Source organism: Mesoplodon bidens (genome assembly GCF_964165515.1).
Source record: "Mesoplodon bidens genome assembly, chromosome: 7".
Taxonomy (NCBI): domain Eukaryota; kingdom Metazoa; phylum Chordata; class Mammalia; order Artiodactyla; family Ziphiidae; genus Mesoplodon; species Mesoplodon bidens.
In genome coordinates, this window is record NC_138164.1 from 102,271,352 (window position 1) to 102,280,075 (window position 8,724).

The 8,724-nt window shown below is 41.9% G+C and overlaps 1 protein-coding gene across 10 annotated transcripts in view; it reads right to left on the bottom strand.

Annotated features, from left to right (window-relative positions):
• PHF21A (PHD finger protein 21A) overlaps positions 1 to 8,488 on the bottom strand; it is a 199,848-nt gene extending 191,360 nt beyond the window's left edge. For 4 of the 10 annotated variants that reach the window (XM_081241372.1, XM_081241380.1, XM_081241371.1 and 1 more), the window contains exon 1: positions 7,970 to 8,217. The gene's annotated coding sequence lies outside the window, so the exon portion shown is untranslated. The other 6 variants (XM_081241374.1, XM_081241379.1, XM_081241375.1 and 3 more) reach the window with 5 other exon arrangements.
• Positions 8,489 to 8,724: the final 236 nt, after the last annotated feature.

An 8,724-nucleotide genomic window follows, 5' to 3' on the forward strand; every position in this document is an offset into this window, starting at 1 on the left:
ACTTTCACAGATTTTAACGTTTCATCCCCGCAACAACACTGACAGTAGTTAATAAAGTGAAAGTATTAGAACCCTCAAAAGGACAGAAATTTTAAGTTTACAAATGAAAATATAAACAAATTATTAAAGAAACCTTCCCTTTTTCTCTACCTTCCAGCCTATACCTTTGAGTATTAAATTTACACGAAAATCACATTTATTTTCAGGACTCTGTCTTCCATTTAAAGAATACTGAGATTCAAGATGTTGACAATCATTACAGAAGAATAAAAAACTCTGAGCTTAAATACTGGCACCAAAAAAACCCTTCCGTCCACCTTTACTGAATAATTGTCACCATTCAAAGAAAAGAGAACAGCATACATATCCGGCCCCACAATAATAGTCTTCTAATTCTAATGCCCACACTAGCAATCAGTTAATGCTGTAATTATAGGGACCTATATCATCACAGACAAAAAAAAATGTACAATTGCGAAGTCAAGTTTTGACTATATATACATACGTACGCTATTTTACATGTAAATCTTACAGTAACTGACTTAAAAAAACAGCAACTCATCTAAGGTAAACTAATACACTAGGGTGTTTCTGAAGACTCACTTTAGAATATCAGCAGCATAATAACCATGATATTAGCAATCAAACTTTACTTAGCAGAAAGTTCTTAGAGGCTTGGGAAGCTGTGTATAAAATGGAGTAGACAGGAGAGAAGGGTTCCCTGTGCTGTTTAAATCAACTACAGGTCCCAGCATGCAATGCTCTATTCTGGAGTTAGGGGGAAAAAACCGCAATGCATCTTGGGACTTGTAGTAAGTAAACCACTTCCCCCTGTCACAGTAAGTTTCAAGAAACTGAACTATCTAGCACAATCTGACTAGATCTTACTATCAGGGCCTAGTCAAATCCAGATAAAATTTGGTTGTTCTCTGCCCTAGCACAGATTCTTCAGCATATACTGGAAAAAGTATCAATTAACATTTAGATCAACATTTTCACATTAGAAAAACCTTATACAGGATAAGCATATAAAAGAAATCCTTAAAAAGCAAAAAGATGTGTTAAAATTTTTAAAGACACAATTTTTAAAACAATTTTTTAAGTCTGATCAGTTTCAAAGCTTTCTATTCCCCACCTCCCAAAAAAAGTTTTAATTGTTCTACCAGCTTTTCTCTTAACAGTCTTTCAAGTTATGTTTTTATGAATAATTTTTCTTGAAGGAAATTCTCATAAGAAAACATTTCCCATACTTTAATACTGCCCATTAGGAAATGTATTCTTACAGTTATACACATACCACCATCACACACACACACAACAAAAAAAAAACGAATAATACTTAAGTTCCTCTTTTGTCAAGTCCTTACTCAATATTTACCCTCTCCACTCCTCACCCTTCGTTTCACACACACGTGTGAAAAGAACACTCAGGGGAAAACAATTCCATTTCTCTCATCCACTGACGTCTTCCAAAAAAAAAAAATTTTTTTAAGCTATCAATAACATGTCCAAACCCAATTAGACAACTTTGAGCTGTAATTTATTTATACAGTTTCTACACACACCCCTGTTTTCTGCAAGACTGAAGGAGGAGGCTGGGAAAGAACTAAGTGCAATCTGCATCAGGAGGCCTAACACAGGTGGTGGGTTATTTTCAGGCAACAGCACCTTCACAAACATGCTGTGGAATAAAGTCCAAGAAATTCCTAACAAGGAAAGATAAGCTGGCACACAAATTTAACATAATCCAGCTAAAAATCACCTGCAACACAAGCTACTACATTTCACCATAAAAGTGACAGGCTACTATAGGATCTGAAGCTTCATCAATACAACATACTGTCCATAAGGCCAGAGATAGCAGTTGCCATGGTTACTATCACCCACTTTTATCAGGAAATTATTGTCATTAACTCTGAAGTTTGGGGTACTTATTTAAAATTAAAAAAAAAGAGTTTAGGGTTCTGACTGTTAACTGAGTAAAAGAATCAACTACTGTTTAATACGTAAGTATGCTGCTTTACAGATGCACATGGTTAACAATACTTGGATCTGCAGCAGAAAAAAATCAATTCCTTTCTGCTGCTCCTTCTCTTCAAGTACTGACAGTTTGTATTCTCAATGCAGCCAAAACAATAAAACAAAACCCATCTTTCTGGCTTCTGTGTTTAAGTTATTTTTCTCCCCTAGGCCCACAAACAGAATCAAAATAAAGCCTAGATCATCAACCTGTTAGGCCCCATCCCTTTCCTATTTCCAAATTACCGGTTCACTTTTTTGTCTACTTTAAAAAGCAGAAAAACATTTCCATAGATGATTCCAAAATATAGGAAAGAATAGTTTCCTTCAGCCGAGACCCGCTCACTATTTTTTTATTTAGCAAGGGGGTGGGGGGGTGTACAGTTTGCAGTGTATTGGAGGGAGAGAAGCAGAGAGGCATTCAAACTGCCAAACAAGTGTCCAGTGTAAGAAAGGTGCCTTAGAAAAGCCCAAAGGATGACTGAAACTCACATATTATCTCTAAAAGGGAAGAGTTCACCACCATTACAGTTTAAGACTCAATTGATAGACAAGCAATATAAAAGTTATTCTTAAAGGTCTATTTCAACATTCTCACAAAAGATAACTGTTCAGAAATTCAATACACAAATAAGATGATATGAAAGCCTACAAAACAGTATGTCCACATATACACACAAATATACAAAGAAGGAAACATATGCTATTTAAGAAATAATTATCTACAATACTTTTGATGCAGTGTTAATATATTACCTCTTTAAAAATAAAACAAAACAAAACAAAACACCTCAAGGCAGCAAAAATACACACCTGGTAAAGTTAAAGTGATCAAAATGCACTGCTATGCTCCTAAAGAATACTTAGGGCCTACAAAAAAAGCCCATGTACAAAAGTTCTGAGAAGTCAACATAAATCATTAATATTTCCCATGACAAATTAATACGAAAATTCAAACATGTTTCAAGAAATCAGCTCTGAATATAGATATAAAGGAATTCTGTCAAAGGTCAGAGACCTAAAACTTTAATCCCTTCCTTTTCTCCCTTTCAATACTAATTAAATACAAAAGACTTTGGCAATAAAATACTAAGGACACACAATTTAAAAGCACATTAATATAACCTTAATGTCAGTATTTCCTTAAAAAAAGCGTTAGTATTCACTGTCTACAGGATGAAAACGTTAATATTACCCTGAGAGGTTTCATTTTTATCTAAACAGTTAAATGTTTTTCTCACCCGTCACCGAAGCAAGTTTCTACATTTCATTTCTACTTGAGGTTATTTCATAAAGAGCAGTCAATTCTAAAATTTAGGGTATTCTATCTTTTGATATGCTCATAAACATAGGGACTCCCAATTATCTATATGTCATTTTACCTTAGTCCAAATAGGTGAGCAGAGTCTATTAAGAAGGCCAGAACTCAAAAGTTCTGAGTTTTAAACGTCTGGGTTATTTTTACACAAAAAATATTTCAGTGCACTCCTCTAGATTTGAGTAGTCATTTCCTCACGCATCCCTCTAAACGAGAAAAACAAAAATGATACACACATGTACCTAAGACTAATGCATACAAATATGTCTTTTTCACTTTGAAACAAGTTTGAAAGGTTGAGTTAGTAAGAATCTTTCATAAAGTTAGCAGGATCAGTTAACACAATCAAAACATTAACTGTGACATCTGTTACTCTGTGTGTTAAGAAGAGTCTATACAGAAGAATCCGGGAACTTAAATAATCACTAAAATCAGCTACCATCACCTCAGTGGCGAAACGAACAAAAACTTTAACAGGGGAGACACATTTCACAGGATCTACAAAAGGAAAAATGATCTTTTTTTTGAATTAAGGGAAACTGCCTAGGCAGCATTTTTGAAACAAAGCTTCAAGACTGTAACAAAGAGCTTTTTGGTAACCACAGCAGTATTTAAAAAAAAAATTCATAAAGTGTTCTGGGTGCACGTTTAATGCACTCATTTCCCAAATGATATGGAGAAAGTTAGTATTTTAAAGACAGAAGCTTCTGTCCATGTATTAATTAGCCACCTATCTCAACAACTTAACATCTGCATGGTTTCTGACAATTTACAAAGAACTTTCACATGTATTATCTCATTTGATCTTATTGAGAAAAAAGGACAGTATTATTCCTAAAAAACAAACAAAGTTCAAGGCAGATTCATCAAATTTTCTACACATTCCCAAGTTTTTAAACTTTGACATAAAACTTTACAAGCCACCACAGTAGCATGATATTTCCAGTGATAAATCAATTCACCTAACACTAACAGACTTTCAAAGGACATGTGCTATAAATGCTACAAAAATACTTTCATCTTTATGCAGTTGTTGTTAAGTGTTACTAAGGGACATATCAGCAATGACCCATACCCACAAACAGAACTTTACTTCTAGCTCAAGAATCTCAGTCTTTGGAGGCCAACTCAAATACATCAACCATATGTATTTATAACGCTGAGTGCCTAGGAATTTATCTGTTAGGAACACTGTCCATAGATTGGAGGAAAAAAACACAAAAAGTCTAAAACTTTTTCCATACAATATCTCCCTTTCCAATAGTTCAAGTACTCTATATCCCACTTGTATTAACATTATAGGGATGACCATAAAGCCTAAAGTCCCAAGTCATACCAACTACTTTTGTTTACAGCCATCCATTGCACATAATTTTTAAAAATGTGTTCAACACCCCACTCACCAATATGAGAATAACCCCTCTTCAAACTAAAATAATTCTAACAGCACTCTGTACCTCAGGGCAGCATCCTTAAGCTATCCACAATAAGCAATCTACTTTGTGTAATATTGTAAGCAGGTAAAAAGCAGTCAAAAATTTGGTTCAAATGGCAAATGGAACTTTTCAATGGACTTACTCAAAATCTTTCTGGAACTTTAAGGTGTTAATCCTGTTGCTTAGTTGATGCTAAGTAGAGCTGTAATAAGTAGCAAGACCCTCAAAATTCATAGATTTCCTTTATCTTGCTGCAGCACCTCCTGCTGGATAGCATTTAGAGTTCTTCATGTAAGCAGAAGAAGAGTATTTCTGACGCAGCTCTTTCCAGATGACTGAATGGGAAAAAGGATGGACCCTTCACAGCTAAAAGAAATAGGGCCCCATCCATCATTTATACCTCTTAAAAATAAAATCTGGCATAGGCAGGAGTCTTAATTTGTTACTTTTCCATTTCCATAAAGACCCGCCTGAGTTCAAAGTACAACATGTTTAAATAAAGCTTGCAAAATTAGCTAAAAACTATGTTAAAAAGCCTTCAGAAGCACTCAAGCAAAAGACTATTAAGACCATCCAAGCAATGCCAGTCATATTGCAAATACTATTATGTCAAGACAAGCAAAAGTATGACATAAAGAAAAACACCTGGAACATTTTTAACATGTTAGCCAAAAGTTTGTCTTTTGTGAATTTTCTGCACTATTACTATGCTCTTCATTTAAGGATAGTTGTATATCTACAAAAGTTTTAAGTGCAGAAATTTTTTTCATAAACATGAGCATAACTGCACACAAAAATTTCCTCTTTGCCATCAAGAGATGTGTCCTGAGATTTTGAAATGCGTTCTTCAGACATTTTAAATGGCCCTTAATAAGCCAGTTTTGAGCCCACGATGTAGATTCCATATACAGAGACAGAAAAAAGAATAGAAAAGAACTTACCAAAATCAAAATGAATAATAGTATTTCCAGTAAAAATGTAGTAACAGTTTCCTACAACGCTGTGAAACCAAGTAAATTGTGAAACTTAAAAAAAAGGTGGGGGGGGGGAGAGAGCTAGTCTTCAAAAACCAAAAGAAAATCTGACTTATTTATTTCCACTGCCCAAACGTGAGTGAACATCAGATGTAAACAAACAACATAAACACTGAAAAGTACACTTAGATGTCATAGCCCCAGTTTCAGTCCCCTTATCAGGCCCTCAATGAACCTACAGATGTTGGTGAGTAACCTCTCTAAAAGAAGATATTCAAGCTCTGTGCCCTAAAGAACCCCTAAAAAGTGTGCCTATGAAAAGGTTTCCTAGAGTGCATAACTGCTTAAAAAAATTTTTTTTCATGAGCCCAAATTAATCTGTTTCTAATATTCAGCTATCAATTATTAATATATAAATGTTCCTCCTTCTCTAACGTCCCCACCTCAAGCATCTACATTCCTGACACCTACTATTAACAAAAATGCACAGCTCGCACCTCAGTTATGGGGCAAATCTTTGAAATCCAAAACACAGTCACAAAGTTCACTGTCAAGGCCAGTGCTGAGGCCCGCATACGCCCAGACCTTAACTCACATTTGAAATTCTAGAAAGCCATACTTGCAGAGACATCATTTAAAAACAACACAATGTGGACGTGAAAAGTAAGATCCTCTACTTCAAGACCTAAACAAAGAATATTTCAACATATCACCGGAATATGATGACACCAGATTCACCAATAAAAACAAAACCTGCCTACCATTAGCAGCCGTACCCCTCATCTCAACAACTCAACTACTTAGAAATCACTCTCAGCACATCTGCACCCCACAACCGGCGTGTGGCCTTCTCCGGGGGTGCAAGTCACAAAGTTGAAAGGAGACATTCTTCCCCCGGTGCCCAATCTCGACATCAACCCCTCCCCTGCCAGGGCCACCTTGCTGCTACCCACCATCGCGAACGTGGTCAGGGGAAAAAAAGAAATCCTAACAGCACCGCTCAGCAGAATAAAGAGACCAAAGAGAGGATGACGAGAAGTGTTGGGAACTGCGTGCACGACGGGGCTGGACCAAACGGAAAGAGTCCCACTCCGCGCGCCCCTCCCCCCGGCGGGGGCGCGGGCGGGGGAGGGGCGGCTGCGGCCCCTCTTGGAGCGGCCTGGCGGCCCTGGCCAGCGCAGGGTCCCGGGGGCGCCCCGCGGCCGCGGGATGCGGGGGCGAGTGCGGGAGGACCGGCCCCAGGGTGAGGGGTGCTGGCACACTCTCCGGAATAACAAGTTGCAGAAGAAGAAGAATAAGCGGAATTTCCCCAACGCTGCTCCGGCCACCCAAGACAAATGCACCAACACACACACACACACACACACACACACACACACACACACGGGCCCGGCAGCGGCAGCAGCCGCAGCTTTTTTTTTTTTTTTTTAAACCAGATCCCTCAGTCACCAAACAAGATGGTTTTCAAAAAAAAAAAAAATTAAATAAATAACCATAATAAAAACTTCCCCCCGACATCATCCTGGGGGGAGGGGGTAGTGAAAGAGCCCCGGCGACCACCCCTGGGCGGAGGGAGAGCCCAAGGGGGCGGACGAGGCTCCGCGCCCCCCGCCCCCGCCGGCGGCCCCCTCCCCGGCCCCCCGCCGGGACAATGTGACGCCCCCTCCCCGCCACCCCCGGTGCGCCGCCTCTGTCACCCGCTCCGGCCCAGCACTCAGCGCCCAGGCTCCCGAAGCTGCTCATAAACTTACTTCCAATTTATCCTGGGGAGGGGTGGAGGGCAGAGGGGAGGAAGGGGGAGACAAGGTTTTTCCATTGTCTTTTTTTTATGGGGGGAGGAATAGGAAGGGCACGCAGGGGGGCGCCCCGAAGGGGAAGTTATTGCTCAAATCTCAAGTTGACTGAGGGGGTCCTGCCGAGAACACCCCCCTTTCCCTCCTCCCTCCCACACACCCCTCCCCTCCCCCTCCCTCCCCCCAAAACAAACTCCAAGCAAGCAGCCCCTGTACCTCCCAGAGACAAACACCAGAGACAAGACAGAGAGACAGAGAGAGAGAGAGAGAGAGAGAGACAGAGAGAGAGAGAGAGACACAGAGAGAGAGAGAAGGAGGGAGGGAGGAGGGGGAAGGGGAAGGGGGGAGGGAGGGGAAATAGAGCTACTCCAGAAAAAAAAAGAGAGAAGAGTGAGGAGAAGAGAGAATGGAAAAGCTGGGATACTGCACCCTCCTGCTGCTGGCTGGCTGTCCCCCCTGGCAGCTGGAGGCAGGAACTCTGAGCAGGAGAAGCAGGAGGAGGAGGAGGAGGGAACTCTTCTTCATGGGGAGGGAGGGAAGAAGCTGGAGCTGCTGCTGCTGCTTCTGCTGCTGCTCTGGGCCTCTCGCACTTTTTAGATATTAGTGTGTTAAGATGGTAGGTTGTTCCCTTCTCCCTCCTCCTCCTCCTCCTCCTCTCCTCTTCTCCCCCTCTCTCTCTCACTCACTCTCTCTCTCTCTCCCTCTCTCTCTGGGCTGTTTCTTTCCTCCTCTTCCCCAGGCAAGGGGGGGTGGGGAGGAGGGGGTGGGGGGAGGAACTGGATCCTCCTCCTCCTCCAGGAGAGACACACAGGCCCCGGGCCGGAATGTGGGGGGAAAATCAGAGCAGCAGGAGAGAAACTGTGGGAGACAAACAAGCCCAACTCTTCATCCTCCTCCTCCTCCTCTCAGCAGCAGCAGCGAGCACCACCAGCCCATTCACCACCCGGCCCCGGGCCGCAGCACCTCCGCCGCCTCAGCCCGGGGATCCCTCCGCCCAGGCCCAGACACACTCGCCCGCGCGGGAGCCCGCCGCGCGGCCCCGCCGGCCCGCCGCCGCCGTGCGCGCCCCCGCCGCTCCCGAGAGCCGGGCGAGAGGGACTGGGGCTGGGAAAGCGGGGACGAGGGCGGGGGGAGAGGAGGCGCCGGGGTAGAGGGGCATGGCGGGGAGGGAGGGGGCCGCCGGG